This window comes from Clinocottus analis, unplaced genomic scaffold, assembly GCF_023055335.1.
Source record: "Clinocottus analis isolate CAN_PGR_092001 unplaced genomic scaffold, fCliAna1.0.p SCAF_15, whole genome shotgun sequence".
In the NCBI taxonomy this organism is placed as follows: Eukaryota; Metazoa; Chordata; class Actinopteri; order Perciformes; family Cottidae; genus Clinocottus; species Clinocottus analis.
In genome coordinates this window covers 1,475,875-1,494,490 of record NW_027175876.1, presented here as the reverse complement: position 1 = coordinate 1,494,490, position 18,616 = coordinate 1,475,875, and the positions used below count along the sequence as shown (strand labels likewise).

At 45.0% G+C, this 18,616-nt stretch overlaps 1 protein-coding gene across 2 annotated transcripts in view; it reads right to left on the bottom strand.

Moving 5' to 3' along the window:
- LOC137785466 (1-phosphatidylinositol 4,5-bisphosphate phosphodiesterase beta-4-like) overlaps positions 1 to 18,616 on the bottom strand; it is a 54,227-nt gene that overhangs the window by 27,869 nt on the left and 7,742 nt on the right. For both annotated transcript variants that reach the window (XM_068576719.1, XM_068576720.1), the window contains exon 3: positions 13,523 to 13,588. The gene's annotated coding sequence lies outside the window, so the exon portion shown is untranslated. The remainder of the gene's footprint in view (positions 1 to 13,522; positions 13,589 to 18,616) is intronic.

Below are 18,616 nucleotides of genomic sequence, written 5' to 3'. Positions count from 1 at the left end.
CGGGTTGAGCATATCTGACAGTTAACGAGTATTTGAGGGTGGAATTTTTCCATTAAGTCTACTTTTATCTTGCACTTAGCCTTAAACACCGTCTGGATGGGCACCGCACTCCTCTTCAAACACACGCATTAAAAAATAAAAAAGTCAGGCTTGATTCATGTGACACACCTGAATGTGTAGCATCATGCTAGACTTCCTGCTTGGGGAGGGAGGGGCTCCTGACAGGAAACAGTCATAGTGGTGACGGCAGCACTTGAATACAGGCTCTCCTCAAACGTGTCGGGCAAACTGAGACCGTGAGCGACTGTGTTTAGTCTAAGAGCTCAGCTGGTGATACGTCGTTGAGGGAATACTCTGAGGTGTGATTTGATTTTGATTACGATGTATTTCAGGGCCGAGATTCCTTCATGACGATAGTCAACACAGACACTATATGCATTGAACAATACACAGCAAATCCCATCTAACATACGAGAAAAACAATTTCCAATTGGCTTGGATGTAATTTAGTTTCTAAAAATACCCCAAAAAGGTTTTTATGGGAGAAAATATCCACCTGCATGAATGTGTGTGTATGTTTTGTGTACACGTGTCGGTGTGTGCAAGCGCCTGCTGTTAGCGCCGAGATTGAAGTCACACATTTTGAATCTGAAACCTTCCCATTCTCCCTCCCGGGGATGAACCTGAGGGAGACGGGATGTTGACGGGTTGAGATGACAAAAGGAGGGGAAACAGAAAACAGAAAGAAAATGGGGACAAACAACGTGCTCCAGAGAGATGGGGAGGAGAGTAAGAGATAAAACGAGGCTGATAAGAGAGAGAGAAAAAGAGAGAGAGGGCGAGAGAGAGAGAGAGAGAGCGAGAGAGGCGCAGAAGGAAATAAAAGCAGTGCACTTAAAGTAAGTCAGCGGAGAGGTTCGAAGGGTTGGGAGACTTGAGAGATGGAATAAAGGGGGGATAGGAGAGAGATACGACAGGTCGGCAGGAGATGGACGAGTGAAACAGCTGTGTGTGACAGAGGCTTGCTGGAGAGGCTGTCGGACAGCGGGGTGGGGGGCGTCTGCTTTTGATGTGGGGAACACAGATCAGAGACAACATCAACAGGGACAACAGACAACGACTCGCCGAGTGGGCTTCAGTCCAACCCCGACATGACAAATGCAGACGACGAAGACGGGGCATTGAGATGTCTGTGAGATGTCATCAGGCTTCAGAAGCACAATTATACAGCAGCTAATAAGAGCTAATCTCAACCCCGCCCCTCCATGTGCGGTGTTCATTAAAAATACACAATTAGTCTATAAACAGAGGGCGGACCAACCAGAAAATGAGAAAACATTCTGGGAGGGTAGTCTGCTATACGTCAGAGAGGCCGAGGGGAAGACTGGCCATCTGGAAGTTCGAGAAGACGAACCGATCCATTCCAGGCCGAACCGGCAGAGAGGGTTTTTTTTTTTTTTTTTTTAAATTTATTTCTGCTGTCAGTAGTAACTGTATCCTCGGCCTGGACTTGGCAGCCGCAGGCGGCACAGACAGGCCAGTCTCATACAGACTGAGTGATTGTTAGATAGGACTGTAAATCATAGCTTGTTGAATAAAAAAAAAAAAAGAAGCCCAAAACTGCTGCATTTGGATGTGTGTAAATGTTCCCCAATGCATTCATTCTCTCTGAACTAAACTCTCTTTTTAACTTTGTTCTGCTTCACTTTATCAAAGCCAACCTGTGCAGAGAGAATGTTCACATGTTGAATGTTCACACATTGAATGTTCACATATTATGTTATGGTTTGGGTTAGACTTTACAGCTGCATCATTTCAAACAAATAATCATCCTGAAAGTGATTTTTTAATAGGCGGAAAACCTAAAACCTTTTCATTTTTTTGTGTGTCATCTTCATTTTATCTTAACCAGTAACATATAGACTGATATTTACACATCTGAACAACATCTCACATTTGTACCTTTTATTATAACGCCAACATTATTCAAACAGCCCTTGTGGTTGCAGAGATACATCCTTTTTAGTTTGGGGATGACATTTTCGAGGAAAGGGCCAACAAATAGGTTAGATTAGGGTCTTGATGGTCTTCAGCTTTATTAAATTTCCTTTAAACCCCAAAAAACCCTGTATTTCTGTGCCCTCTGGGCACGAAATTAAAAAAGGCCTCTCCATCTCAAAGTCCTGCGGCTGGTTTTCAGTCCCAGTACGCCCAGTGATGTACGAAAGAGGAGCCAACTTTATCAAACCCGGCCCTCCGCCATCTGTGGTGTCCTTCCAGGGGACCATAACACAGACACAGACACACACACACGCACACACACACACACACGCACACACACACACACACATCCTGTCAGGGGAATGAAAACACAGATGCAAACTTCCTGTGGAGATTACGAACTGAGGGCAGGCGCGATGCCAGCAACACAACCCGCAGAGAGAGAAGCAGGCTAGTGTAAATAGGCTGCGCCCCTTTTAGATTATTGAATTATACTAAACCAAAATCGGAGAGAGACGTTACGAATTCCCTAAAACCGGATTTCAAAAAATGATACGACAAATCGCACGTCTAATTTGGACTAATTGGGTTGTGCTGTCCTGGGCTGATGTTAGCCTAGATCTGGCCACTCTCAACAGTTAGCATTAGATAACATTTTTTTCCTCAGCGGGATGAAATTCGTCCAATGGCGGCGCGGCTCGGCTGAGGTTCTGCGAGGTCATGCCGAGCGCTCAGCGCCACCAGGACGTGCCGAGTGTGTGCACACGTGTGTGTGAGGAGCAGGAGGAAGCGAGCGAGGTCCGAGCCCCGCTGTCCAACCCCTGACAGTGAGATAATTACGACAGATAGCAGCCCCCGTGAGGCGCACCGTTTCCAGCCCGCTCATCTAAAATGGCAGCTAGGGTAACACCCAGCGGTCCCACACCTCATAAACTAAAATTAGGCTACCGCTACATCAGTCAGCCAGCGGTGGAAGGTTGACCGGGGACACACTCAAACACACACACACACAGAAAGAGAGAGGGAGAGAGAGAGAGGCACATCTGACGCGGCTGGCACAATAACCAAAGCTCTGCTTTAATGCATAATCCACAACAGGTATTAAGTGAAGGGCTCCGACTTTCAAAACAACAGATTTCGCAGTTTTGGCTAACCAAAGCACAGGAAGTTGAGGTAGAAAACATGCTTTTTTAGTTAGTTAGTTAGGCCTGGCTTCCTGCCTCACTTGATCCTACAGCACAAATTACCTCCTGATGTGTTTGATCATGCACTTACTTCAAAATCTGACCCCATCCAACCCATTTGAGTCCATGTTTGTAACTTTTTTTCATATTCGGTTATGGAGAAACGAGGATCTCGTACGACGTATACAAGTATGGCGTCTCTGCAATCTCTCAAAATGATCTAGATTCACTCTCGAATATACAACGATGGCGATACTTTAGGGGCTACTAGACACAGTATTAACATTAGCCGTACAATAAAACTTTAGATGAAACCGAATAATAATAAATTAAGACCCTTTCTGTTTATGACCGCTGTTTTCCCTCCGCATACTTTGAATGTTGCCTTGAGGGGTCCAGAACACTACACCATGTATGTGCAGTACTGTAAGCGGAGTATACACAGAGTCTATTAGCCAATGAGCTCCACTGAACCCTGATTCACAGCAGCTCTGCTGCAGCTGTTATGAATGATCGGCCAACATACAAGCGGAGCTTGGAAGAAAAAGAAAACTCCTGCATCAATGGCTTACTCAAAGTATTTAAACTATTCAAACTCCGGTTCCCATAATTGTTCGGCAGTCTTCTCCTTTTGTAGCCTCAGAAAGCAGGAACGCCGCTGTTCCTCCGCTCGGTGTTTATCTTGAGCAGCTGGTCGGAATTAGAGCGCGAGATAAATGTTACGTATGTGATGCTTTTCATCATGCAACTTGACATTTTTTTGTGCCCAGGTGCTCCTTGTTTGACCATGTACGGCCTGACTGGGAGAAAAAAAAACAACCAAAGTCACACTGCAGCGAGACGAGGACCAAGAATTATTCATCGTACTTCGGTACACACACACACACAGACGCACTATTTACGCATCTTTCAGGACCAAAAACTGTGTATATCAACCACAGACAGTTAACTATATATCATACAACAAGAGACAATCAAAAGCAAACTATGACAGCAGCGTAGCACCGGACACAACTTGGGATTTCTCTCTGAATTCCTCATCCGACTCCGGCTATAAAAATGTTTTAAAAAGAAGAATAGTTTTTCCATAATGTGAGACATAACTTGACTTTGCTCAAGGGCGTCTTCCTCTCGACACAGACAAACGTTCATCATTCTGTTCCCCCACCCACGATTCTGGACCACAGGCTCACGTCTCAAATCACAACGTTAACTCACGCGCTCCATTTCATTAAACAATACGACACCCGTGAGCATCGCTGCTTTCACGCGCTCGTGTCTATTATTTGTTCAGGTTGTTCCAAGCGTGGCCTTCCTTTTTCCCAGCGTGTCCGTCACGTATCGAAGTAGAAAGAAATATGAAATCTCGTCGAGATCTTTAACCGTTTCGTGTCACCGTTTGAAGAAGAGATGCAGTTTGTTTTTTTCAGCTCTGGTTCCAGAAATCTGGGTTTTTTTCATTTCCACCTGGGACTCACCGTTTGTTGTGTTTGTGGTGTTTCTTGTGTTTCTTGTGCTCTTTTAGACGTGACAGTCTCTGGTTTGCCAAGTGCAGGGCCCACTTGTCGTTTCTGGTGACATTTATGAGCAGGTGAGGTCAGATTGATGAGGATTTGTGGATTAGAAGACAGGACTCAATCGCATTAAGTCATTTCTGAACTCAGAACCTTGACTTAATATATTCTAATCAAATATACACACAGATGAAATGTGTTTCCTTTCAATTTACTGCACTACACAACAATGATGAATCATTTCTGTAACTTTAACACATCGGGCACGGTGTGTTGCCTTCATTATAAACACTGATATGTTTATAAGATAACCCTGTTATCATAACATCCAAAGCGTGACACCTTTATGACTCAGTTAGTTTGACTCTTGATAGATATTCACCTACACGGTAAAACATTTGTAATTTTGGAGATGAATAAAAATGATCCGAGGTGTGTAACTCTATACTTTAACTTTTTTTAAACCGGGTCTGCAGCGTGGTTTAGTCAAACTGCCGATCCGGCATCTCTCTGAGTGGAGGTGAAGTCTACGGGAAGCAGCAGCAGCCGGGTTCAGACGAAACCACAGGTGCAGATATGGCAATGGAGGTTTTAAGTGATCATGTGAATTTGAGACAGACAACACCAGTTCAAACCGGTTCAAACCGCAGCTAATGACGGAGCAAAGAGCCCTGTGGCGTAAAAAAAAATCCATGAAACGAAGGCAAACGAGAAAAACCGCCCCGTGGTTGTGTGCCTCCGCCTGTCTGTGTCTGTCTGAGATGTCAGCACCTGATCCGGTCAAACAGGATGACATAAATACACACACACACACACACACACACACACACACACACACACACACACACACACAAAAGACAACTTCTGAAGACACAAATTATCTACAGGACGGGCACTAGCGAGTATAACCGAAAGAGAACAAACCATCTGAGCTTCCTCCTGCAACTTGACATCGCTGCTGAAATAATCTAACAATCACAGATGCTGCTGATTGAGCCGATGATCTACACACATCAAGAAAAAATTGTGTAACACCGTATCACAACCTGGAGGACAAACTAGATAAAGGATAAACTAGACAACCTAATGATGTGACAAAAGAGCTGTAATGTTGGTAACAGGGCCTAAAGAGGGACCTCTTTTCTAAAGTAAGATTAAAGATTAAAGTCCAAAACAGCATTCTGATAATCTGTAATGTTTCTTGATTTTGTTTTGTTTTTCATCACAATACAGAAAAAAAAAAGAAATCAGACAAATGATAACAATCATCATTCTTCCATCTAAAAATGTATTTCTAAATCAATGTTCTGTGCTTCTCTTAATCTGATAAGCACTGATATGCGCGCTTCAAACGTTCCTTCTGATCCGTTTCAGCCTTGAAACACAATACAGGAAATCAACTCCATGTGCGTACCCGCCTGATCATATCATTCTCACTCGCCTCTACACTCTAGAAACTTAGTGTACAAGAGAAACACCAGCCAAGCTTTAATCTACGTACTCTGCGTAACATTCTTACATGATACTGCTGCTCCACGCGCTGCCGGCTAAGCTTCAGCAAAAACAAACGACAGTAAACAGAGCAAACAGTGTGTGTGTGTGTGTGTGTGTGTGTGCGAGGCAAACACGCTGTAACGTAATGTCCATCAGGCTGGCGGCGTCGCCGCTGACGTTTTATTGCACACGCAATACAATCGCACTACTGTCTCGGTGCTGCATCGCAGGCTCTAATCTACACTGCACACACGACAGAGTGTCATCACGTCCTCTTGCCTGTTTGTCTAGGATATTTGCATTGTCTTGCGGCTACAAGCGAAGGCCAGTAACACACCTCTCCTATCTATGTATTTACATTAGTTATGTATGCATTCCTGCTATAAAAAGGCATAGAAAGACAGACATAGAACAGTTCCTGTGCCGACCCCCTACGCCGCTTCTTAATGTGCCTCTCCTACAATAATACCATCAATCTTCCTCTCTCGCTAACAGGGTCAGGGCAGCCCTGGAGGCCGAAGCCATCTTAGGACACACACGTCGAGCAGCTCACCTGCAGCGACTCTCTGCTGCGAGTCCACTGCCACCAAGAACTAGTTCAATCAGAAATATGTGTGAATATGTTAAAACACAGCACAAAAACGGTGTTCATTGAATATGAAGAACGATGAAAAGGCAGAACTTAAACCAATGGCGCCATTTAATTGTTACGTTTAAAATCCAGCTGTATATTTCAAACGCTAACACACAAGGGGTCGGAGGTCAAACCCCCCCTCACCCTCACTGGCTCTTCTAACGATGCTGCTTTGGCGCTCGACGGGTCTGAAAACCTTACCCGGCTTCGTGACTTCCCATCACGTTGAAATAAAAAAACAAAAAAAACAATGGTGTTCGTTATTCCGCCGCATCACATCGCAATTAATCTTGCATCTTAAAAAATTAAAAATTAAGCAGCACTTTGGCAGACAGTGTGTTAAGACAGCTGTGACGCACACGGCCGCTCCCTGCTCCTGTTGTTTTTGGATTAGAGAGAGAGAGGGATGTTTGGAGAAGCATTAAAACAAGATTAAGAAGGGAACGAGCGTTTCATTGTTGTAAGATTTGAATCAATGAGTGTACAGTTTGTCTATGATGTCACGCGTTTAGCAGTATGTGTGGTTATCTTGCCCTGCATACATTAAACAAGGGGTAACAGAGCGACCGGTATGAATCAATTTCCATCCATACACGTCGCCTTGCATTGCCTCATCTGCACGCTTCCAAGTACACCTGTCACATAAAAAAGGGAGCGGGGAGAGAAAAAGAGGGAGGAGCAACCCAGAGGCAGTCAACTTCCTTAGATGGCACACAAACACCACCAGGATGACGTTGAGGTGACACTCCAGTAGCCGTGTTGTACTGTAATGTAATGTATGCGGCTGTCGCAGTACATTCCCATCTCAACATTAGCCCTGTGAAATATACAACTTGTATCCAACTGCATTGTATTGGAAGGTGCTGCTGTTGTCTGCACATAACATATGGAAAATATAAGTAATAAGATAATAGTATATTGCAATCCAACACAAACAAGCATCAGGAATTGTACCGTTTTGGGGGAATCCACATGATTTAGAGAACAATTTAATAAAAGCCGCAGTACTCCTGCAGGGCTTTTAGTTTAGTTAAACAATGTTATGACCTCCATCGGCAGGCGAGACAACCTCCAACCAGGATGCACATTAAAAAACAAAAGAAAAACAACATAAAAAAAGGGCAAACTTTCACAGCGTGCCCTTCTTGGGGCGACGCCGATTCAAGATCGTAGACAACAGGACGGCAGCGTGCTGGTGGTGGCAGGTTTGTTCAATTGCATTAGCGCGAATTAGATTAAACTCTGCCCTATCAGATGCAATCCAGTTAGCAGAAGGAGGGTTTGACGTTTGAGCATACGGAGCCGCACGCATCAGTCACACTGCAGCGAGACGAGAGATACCGCAAACCTGCTGCCGTTTAAACTGGATGAAGCAAGTCTCTAATTTGATGAGAGCCCTTAGCGAGACATACAGTGTTGTAATTACACAGAGAAGACCTTTGTTCTCCGAGCGGTGAAATCAATGTCGCTATCGCCTGCGTCTGGGTGCATTGCAGGGTGCTGCGAGACGGGCTGGTGATCACTGTGCAAACACAAGATGGAGAGCCTGTGTTCCCCCCCCCGTGTACGATGAAACAATCTCTGATTTCACGCCTCCTCGACTGAAACTGCATGCCAACTTGTGGTGTACGTGTCGCTACACAAAACCCTGGAACGTATTTCTGAACAATGGCAGTGTGGAGAGGTGCAGGATCGCTACCAAAATCCCTTTTCCCCTCACTCGTATTGATCCACATTTGGGCTCCGACTGCGGCGTGTCAAACGAGGTTTGTGTTGCCCCTCTAGCAGTGAGTGACTTTGTGTGTGTGTGTGTATTTGTCCACGCTTGTTAGCGCCCATGCGTTTGTCAACCCATGTTAATCTTAGCCTAAAGAGTCAGTAATGTACAGTATGTCGGCAATTTTTACCCTGCAGGTCAAAAGAGTGGAGTTGGGATTGCAAATTTTCATCAGTTAAAAAGCAAGAAGCAACTTTTTTTTTCATTCACAAGTGGATTGCTCAAAAATGGATTACTGTTTATTTGTGAACTAACCTTGGAGAGTCGGCTGCATTCAACATTAGTTTGGCCCAATGACTCATCGTAGAGACAAGAACTTTTCCTTCTTAAAACAACCATGGACACAGTGCGAGGTTCACAGCTGCTCGGCTAACAGGAGATTGCGGCCGGTCCCAGGTGTAAATGAAAAAACAACAAGTCAACACTATCCACAACCTTACACAAAGGAAGGATTAGGAGGAATGAAAGGTTAGAGGGGTTTAGTGACCACAAAACTAAATGGATTTCAGCTCGCTACCACCCTCCATACTCCAGTTGGTAAATGACTTGGTTTCATAACTACTCGTTGAGAGAGACATTTCATTTAGTTGTAATCTTTTCCACACAACACATCCAATTCTCAAGAAAACAAAAGGTTGAAAAGTTCAACTTTTCTTCACTACGTCTATACGCTGTATTTTGAAACCCTCTTAAAGTTGACCAGTGTATAAGTACGTCTCTGATCTCACGGTGAGATCTCTCTGTGCAGTATTGATGGAGCGAGATCGTTAAAAGAGATGAGAAAAAGAAGAAGAAAAAATGTTCTTATGCTGCTATTTCTTTGTTGGAAAAATCTGTTTTGACTATTTGTTTCTCTAGGACGGCAGATGAGGAAGCATTACGCTGTGGAAGGGAAGAATGTCTTTTTCCAAGCCAAGTGACCTTCTTCCACCCTCTTTCTTTTGCCTTTTATAGTTGAGGATCACCCTGCTCACTCACGCTCCCTGGTCCCGGGGTTACATAATTATCTCGAGCCTGGGATCCTGGAAACGGGCCGGTGCAGTGCCCAGCTGCCGACGGACACTGAACATACAGTATGTGCACATGCAAGCGCTTAGCACAAGTATCCCATGTGCACGGGCGTAAAGAAAAACATTTTTCAGGTCACTTTCCAGGGTTCGCTCCCACTGAACAGCAGATGAAGATGTAAATTTCACAAAAACGCACCCATACTGGGAGATCCACGTGTCGAAAGAGTCCTATATACACGCATCCACATCCATCCTCCAAATTAAGTTACACAAAGAATTTAACACATGGCCTAATGGACCGAGCGTTCACCTAATAAATGATGGCCTCAAGCCTCCGCCGAACGGGGGGGGTGTTAGTGAGCGTATGTCAGAGAGCGGCTGCTGACCCCCGAGGGCCAAATGACTGCCCCTCGCTGAGGGAATACCGAGGCCCCTCAGCGGGAACACCAGGGATGGAGGTGCGAGAGAGGTAAGGGCTGTCCCCGGGTTATCGGCAATCTTAATCAAAAGGTATTTAGAGCACTGCATGTGTGTGTGTGTGTGTGTGTGTGTGTGTGTGTGTGTGTGTGTGTGTGTGTGTGTTTGTGTGGCACTTAGTCAGGGAGTTCCCTGAATGTAATGAGGTAGAGGGGCCAGGCTGACGCATTAGCACACTTAACCTCACCCTGCAGACTGGGACACACAGCCCTGCGGCCCCACCAGCGTATCTGCATCAACACGACTGCAAGTTCAACGAGTGCATTGGGGGGAAAAGACGAATTACAGAGTGGAGAACAAACTGCATCAATGCAAACCTGCGGCAATCTCCATCACAGTGATGCATTAGGTGGCTTTGTGCGGGGAGGGGGGAAAGGGAGTCCACAATATAACTAGAAATCCTCCGTCTTTCGCCCAGTGATGGATCTGTGTAACTGAAGCCACCAAATGGAATATGGAAAAGAACATTTCTCACGGAGGTGATGGTGAGGAGACGGTATCCGTGTCTGGTTAATAATAGAAACATCCCGCCGGAACACTGGTATTAGAAAGGTAGTTGATTTTTTTGAAAAAAGAGAAGAAGTGTTTGGACAAACCATGGGTTGGAAAGGGAAGAGAAGTAGCCCCTCAGAAGAGTGATGTGGATGTGACTGAGGCGCAAGCCGCCGGTGCGAATGGAAATACTGTTCTGACCGATGACTGCGAAATTAATCTCAGCTGCTTCTAAAACAGTACTTCCTTTTCTTTCACTTCTATTTTCTGCAGAGCTCCTGCACAGGAAGGAACGCTGGACATTTGGATTTTTTTATAGTTTATACATTTACACTGCTTCGTTGTCCCAGAGCCGCTTGAAACCCGTGCTATGATATTCCTGGAGGACGAAAGAGGACACGGCGAGTGTGTAACTGCAGGCTTAGTCTAATCTTGGCACACGTGGATTGATGTTTCACTCGGAGGTGATGGAGGTAGGTGCAGGGCAACCTGCGGAAGGCAGTTAATTTGGGCACGGACGTTAGGTAACTGGCCTTTTGCAGAGCCTTCAGAGTGAAAATACCCAAATTATCCCCAAATTGCTGTTACATCACAGACCAACGCGCGGCGCTGCGCGGCACCGCGCTGTGTGCGACGGGCTTATTTAGACCAGATTAGGGGGTCGAAGGTTTGCTTTGCCCAGCTACAGGGGGCCAGGTTTGCCCAAATATGGTCAGAAAGTACTGAAGAGAGAAAGACACACAGACACCATATTCCGCTTGACATATACGAGTGCTTGAGAAGCCTCTGAATTTCATTTTTAAGAGGGATTCAATTCTCTTCAGGCAAATTCAATCCACTTGGGAGTTCACTGTTTGCTGGTTACTGTGAAACAACACAACGATAGCATGACCCGAGACCTAAAGGGTTTTTTAATTGAACAATCAACCAAACTCACATTATGGAAGATGCCTGTCACATCTGAAATTAAAGCCAAAAAGGAATTCGCTTTAATAGTGGACATCTCAGAGGGGGGACACTGGCAGAAAGAGGGATAACCCCGCAAAGAGAAGAAAACATGAGTAATAAATAAAGGCTTGAGCGTTTGAGACAAGAGGAGGGGGGTAATGGGCAGGAGGGAGTGGGAGTTGCCGAAAGAAAATATAGGATTTCTCCCTTTGCCCAAATAAGTAGCTCTGAAAAGAGAACGTGTGCCCCGCTGAGCTGCCGATAAGGCAGCCGGGGAGAAAAGGAGCTGTGGAAACTGAACATGTCCATATAGAGACGGAGAGCAGCGAGGAGAGGGAGCGGCACGGGGGCAAAGGGGTTAAACGCTTCCCCTGAAATCTGTGCTTTCCGCTGGCGCGAGCCCAGTGAAACAGTCCCCGGGTCCCCGCTTGATTGACACGGCCGGAGGGGTCGACTGCGAGCGCGGAGGAGCGCGGCCGAAACCGTTGCCCAAGAAATTGCAGCTCATAAAAAAAAACAAAAAATTTAATTTGAAAAATCAATTGCAAACTTGAGTGGTGACGTGTTTTAATGATGTTTGAAAACACCGACGACGAAGAGACTGAGAGGTGTTTTCATCAGGCTTTGTGACTTCGGTTAGCAAGGTTTTGAAAGAAGGAAGGTAGAGACAGAGAGAGAAAGAGAGAGAGACAGAGACAGAGACAGAGAGAGAGAGAGACAGAGACAGAAAGAGAGAGAAAGAGAGAGAGAAAGAGAGAGAGAGAGAGAGGAAAACCTGTCTTGACAAACACCCCGCAGATGTTGCTCCTCTCTGACACCACTGGTCTCTATAGCAACCCTGCTGGCCAGTAATAGCCTCCAGCTCGCCGGGCTGCAGCGGCGTCATGAAGACGCACACACACATACACAAGCACACACACACGCACACACACAAACCAGGCAAATTCCAGCCCCTGAATGGGATCCCAGTGTGTATTTTTAGAGACAGAGGGACTCACTATCCCAACCGGCCCATCAGGCCTCACCAGGGAACACACATATCTAAACAGAGGCCATCTACACCCATCATTAAAGGCTCTGGCCACACACACATGCACGCACACACACACACACACACACACACACACACACACACACACACACACACACACACACACACACACACACACACACACATGCACACACAGACACAGCGCCATAAAAACAGATCCAAGTCTCTCGCTGCTAGTAAACAAGCCCTTTAATTGCCGATAAGATAGCTGGGACTGTTACATTAGCTGGCTTGAGTACGTGCAAAAAGCACTCGCCGATTACAGCGCTTAATAATGAGCTTGTGCACTCGTTTCAACAGTGATGATGCTGTTCTCCCCCTTCTGCAAGGCACCGTCACGAATACAGAAGATGGTTTCCTTGAACCAATGTGTTCAAACTGAAGCCTGTTTTCAACAGGTGTCCTTGGCTGTAGAAACACTCCCTTTGAGAGCCATCAAACATGACTAAGAAGTTGATTGCATCAACGTTTGTGCATCTCTCGTCCTGAAAGAAGACGTCTGTTTCCTACACTTCTATCTGAGGGTGTCACCTGCATGCTCCATTCATATTCTGTCCTTTTTCTTTCACGTGCTTTGCATCCTTGTAAATAGCAAACACGCGTGTCATTTCAACCGAGCTGTATTGACATTTGACGAGTGTGGCGTCGCTGTCGGGGTTGTAATTAGAGAGAGCAACCGTCGTCTCTTCCGGCATCCTTACGGGGTGTGTCGCTACCATCTGAAAGTGGCTAATAAGGACCATAATTTGATCTGTGAAGCTGCTCTGCGAAGCATTAAGAGGAGGCATCCCAACCCGTCACAGATGTATGAATAAAAAATAACGAAATGTGCAATCTGGAGCGAGACTCACTTTCGCCCCCATCGAGGGGAAAACACAGACTTTCATGCAATGTCACAGGAAAACGATGCTCTTTGGGAGGTGAAGCTGAGCGAACTTACCGGGTGACAAACAGAGGGGCAGAAACTTGAGGGGGGGGTAACGCGGGAGGACAGCACCGGACCACTCTGGAGAGAGACAAACACAAGGAAGAGGAGAGAGAGGAATTAGTGAAATGTAATTTGCAGTCATCCACCATGCGGCCAAGTCACTTGCAGTAATGTTACAGATGCTCGTACAGGGGAGACGCACTAACACGTCTCTGCACAGCATAGACAGGGGTGTCTATGCTCCTCATCCTATTAGGCTTTTGGAGAATTTGAATCATTCCTCTGGCGTCTGCTTAATAAACTTTTAATAGCAAGCTGCTTCCCCCGAAGAAAAGGTTGCCTCCGTCAGAGGGAGAGGGAGCGACAGTGGTGAAAATGAGCTGGCAAATTAGACGAGCGGCGACGCCTCCGTGTCTGCTCTGAGTGGTGGGTACGCCGGCGAGAAGCAGGGGAGTCGACTAAAAGCTTCAAACGTAAATGTGAAATACAGAACGGGGTCAAAGGGACAGAGGGAGAGGAGGGAAACGGGAACAAAGGCAGCTATAGATGGAGGAGGAGGATAATCCCCCCACTTTGGCAAGCCATCTTTTATCCTTATGTCCGCACAGAGGACGAGACAAATTCCTTAACATTTCCTGTACTTGGGAGCACTTGCACTCTCTTTTCACCTCGTCGTCACAGCTCCATCTCGCGCCGCCCGGTGCGGGACAGGAACCGTGGCGGTAATGGTTCGCAGTCACTTTTGCAAGAAAAACGTTGCCAGATAAGCGTCGACAAGGCGGGATGGATTTCAAGCTCTGAGCAAGAAAGGTACTGTTCAACAGCCGTTTATATACAAATAGATGTATCAAAAAATGCATTTTGGAAACAGAAGCAGCTGCATGTTAACAATGTTATGTCTGTCATTTCCATTGTTTCAATGCTCATCCACACACGCTCTCTGCCTATTACTTCCTGTATGGCTATTTCCTGGAGGATATGACTTCCCCTGAGGAGCCATCTTCATGACTATCTGAATCACATGTACACCCATTATAGGGAGGATATCATAGCGCTGTGCTTCTGCAAAATGTGGACCAATAAAGCACCAAAGACGTTAAGTAAATACATGATTGGTGAGGAAATTGTGACAATACAAACAAGATGTCCTTGATGCATTACCCGAGCTACATGTGATAGCATAATGAACAGGCTGCTTCGGCTATCTTTATTTTTGAAGATGGAAAAAACAAACCGTATCAACCACTTATGCCTCTCTGTGATTGGACGGTCGGTCTGAAGGACACTTATTCCTCCTCGAGGGCTTGAATAGATGCGAGTGTGTAATCATCGAACAATAGTGTAGACGGAACAAACCGTGCAAGGAGTATTAGCTCCCCACAGAGTGTCAAACCCATAAATAAAAATCAGAAATTCGTAATGAGGAAGTGATTTAAGGTGTCAATATATCCACAACAGGTACACGTCCCGTTGATCCAACCAATACTGACCCCACATCTGCCTCTTGTCTACCCATCTGCCTCTTCCTCTTCCTCTCCACGTGCAGCTTATGTGGATCAAATATTCTACATGTCGAGTGGCCTCACAGGCCGAGAGCCGCTCAGAGGGCTCTTCATCCAGGGAAGAGGATCAGTGGGCGTCTGCACCGAGAGAAAAAGGCCGGCCGCGTCACATAAAACACACACAGAGACGTTGGACTGAGCATTTGGCGATGAAACAACGGCAAGTTCCAGAAAATAAAATAAATGCATCTATGAGTGGGACAGAAAGTAAATAAATACAGGGATATTTATATTAACACATATCTTAACCGAGTATGCCAAGCAGACACACAGCTGGCAAACACACAGCTTCACTAATTGTTAGATTTTTTGGGTAAAGAGGCATGTGTGCACGACAATGCACACAACATTATAGCTAGCAATAAATTATGGATTTTTTTTTGTGTGTGTGCATATCAGCTATTAATGCTAGTTAATCATTGCTTAACAAGAATTGTCCAGAAAATAATCTAATAGCATTTCTGAAAGTAACAATGTTAAACAATAAATTCCATTATATGTCAATCTTCTGTTGTTTTTTAAGGACATTTTGGAAACCTAACCAGCTGCATGTTAACCGTGTTATCCTGGAGACGTTTAACAGTCTGTCATTTCCATTGTTTCAACGCTCATCAACACACACGCTCTCTGCCTATTACTTCCTGTATAGCTACTTCCTGAAGGATATGACTTCCCCTGAGGAGCCATCTTCATGACTATCTGAATCCCATCTACACGTGATAGCATATCAGATGAACTTCAGCTTCTACTCACGATAACCTAATAATATGAAAGTATACTGCTTCAGTTACCTTTTAATTTTCATAAGAAACTCACTCCCAGCAGCCACCACGACCAGCATGCTACAGTGATGGACCGACAATATCAAACACAGTAAGGATGTCCTTTCCACCCTTTCTGTGTGCATGCATGTGTGTGTGTTTTTACAGGATGTGTGTATTTTTAGAAGGCGCTATTCTGAGTATCATCCAGCGGTGCAGTCATAACTCCTTTGATTAGGGCAACAGGTGAGAGGCCGGTAATCTCACCCCTGACTGCCGGATTTAAACGGCGTCAACAGCGGCAGATCAACCGCCATCACTCAACCAATGACAGCTCAACGGGGGAAAACACACAGGGGGTGCTGATTAAAAGGACAGCACTGTTAACGCAGCCGACAACACACACACACACACCCACAGGTATCACAACATGGGACACGGCAGGGGAAGTGGCATTATCCATGTTACCTGGAATAGTCTTTAAAAAAAAAGAACAGGCAATGAAAGTATCCACAATGACTGAAAGCAGGTGGCAGCCACCAAAAAACGACGCTCCTAAGCCGGCTTGGACGCGTGGAGAATGAGCGGGGTGGATCAAGAGATAAAAGCATACGCCCCGCTTCGGGATATTGGCCCGACTCTCTGAGGGACTCGCTGTTGGCGGCTCTGCTGCCACGAACAGCGGCTGTCAGGGTATTGAGGGAATAACGCCGATGTCAGCCGTCTTCCTCTGCTAAAAGCTGAGAGTCGCTGTGAAGGGGACATCAAACAACACCAAGAGTGAGGGGGGGAGGGCATGAAAAGGGATGAGTGTGTGGCCTAAAAATAGGAGACTTTATTCTTCACTATATCTTTATTTTGAAGCCTTATTTTTGTCAGAAGGGAATCGGGAGAACGAGGAAGTCGAAAGAACGATTCAACTGGAGTTTGTTGTATAGTTCAACTTATATGAAGTGTGTTCTAATGACGTTTATTACACAATAAAAAATGTTTTATTGATATTCAGAAAATAAAGCACAAAACTGGCTTCAATCAACAATATTTCCTTCAGTCCTCTCGTAGTGTGAATGAAACTGGAAGGTAAAGATAAACGAGGTGCAGAGAACGATGGAGGAGAGAAAGGATAAAGAGAGATGCACACACACACACAAACATTTCACATACACTTTGACTTTTCAATTTTTGGGCTTTCTCTGTGATGCTGTCAGGAGCCAACTCCCGAGGGCCAGAGAGAGAGAGAGCGAGAGAGATAGAGAGAGGATAACATTCAGGCGGAGAGAAAAGGTGAGAGGAAGATTTTTTTCTTCTTCCTCTCTTCTACTTAGTGAGTCACACAGTGACTTTCACTCCTTTTACCTTGGAGAAGGATGAAAGGATGTCTTGAAAAAGGACAAATTAAGGCTGGGGTCCTTTCTGCTCACACTGGGAGAGCACTTCTCCCCCTCGCACAATGCTCTGGCTAATTACTGGATTACGTTATTTATCAGTGATGGAGTCACAGAGACATGTTCTTTACCACCGATGATTGCAAACCATTCAGCCTCAGCTAATACGGACCGTTATTACACAGAATAATGTGTGCTGGTGTGAGACAAGCCTTTTTTTTTTTTTAGACATGTTATGTGTATAATCTGATTAATTAAAGTCATGTTGGCTTTTAAACTTAGGTTGTTATATAAATATTCCATCAGGGCTTCACTCACACAGGACATGAACGCTACAGACGGAGCTGTAATTCCCACATGATATTTGGCATCTGGTACAGAGACAGAGGGACAAAGCTGGGGAACAGCGGTGAGCTGGGAAATAACAATGTAGAGGACAATAACATGGAGTTTTCTGCTCTTTCGGATGCTGACGTTCGTTTGTGACTCGAGAAATTAACTAATTTGGAAGATTATCATTCAATCCAACCCAGTTTTTGACACTATTTATGCTTTTTGTTAAAAATATATTTACAATCCACAGTTAGTGGAATAGTCTGTGGTTGATTTCAAACTGCCTACAGACACACACAAGGGAGTTACAGAAATTGAGGAATGCACATGAGATACACAAAAAAGTGTTTTTACTTCCCCCCAGAACTCTGTGACCTGCAGGATTAAAGCTGCTGCTGCCACAATAACCACAGGTGTTCTGCAAAATCAAGCAGAACTGAGATTCTGAGGATTACAAGTTTAAAATGCTCGGCTGAATATACATGCCAAAGGTTGTTTTTGAAAAATATATATACACGTGAAGAAATACAAAAAAAAAGCAATCTGATCTGAGGCTTGACCTCAAAAGAAAAGTGACATGCAGACTTATTTAAAACTGGCAGGTTACTGTCGGTGGAAATAATACAAATGTGTTTTTTTATTGTCCTACAATGACAAGTCACACAATTTCCCCTCTCATAGATGGCTCAAACTCTGGCGACTGCTCTGTACAACTGCTCTCCAGCAGCAGATGTTGCATGAACCAAACAATAGAGTCAATATTAACTGAGCCAACCGTAATAAACAGATAATAAATTGATCAACCCCCTTTTTTCCGAAATTAAAAACGCTATTGTGTTTGGTGAAAAGCACTTTTACACCTCTCGTGTGATTTATTCTGTCAACATATAGCGGCATAGCTTTATACAGACATGATGGAGGTCATGCATGTTGAAGCAGGTGGAAGCATGGAAGGGTTTTCACTGAGTAATTGCGTTTAGAATAAAGACATGTATATATAATCTGTGATATGTACAGTATATACACACACACACACACACACACACACACACACACACACACACA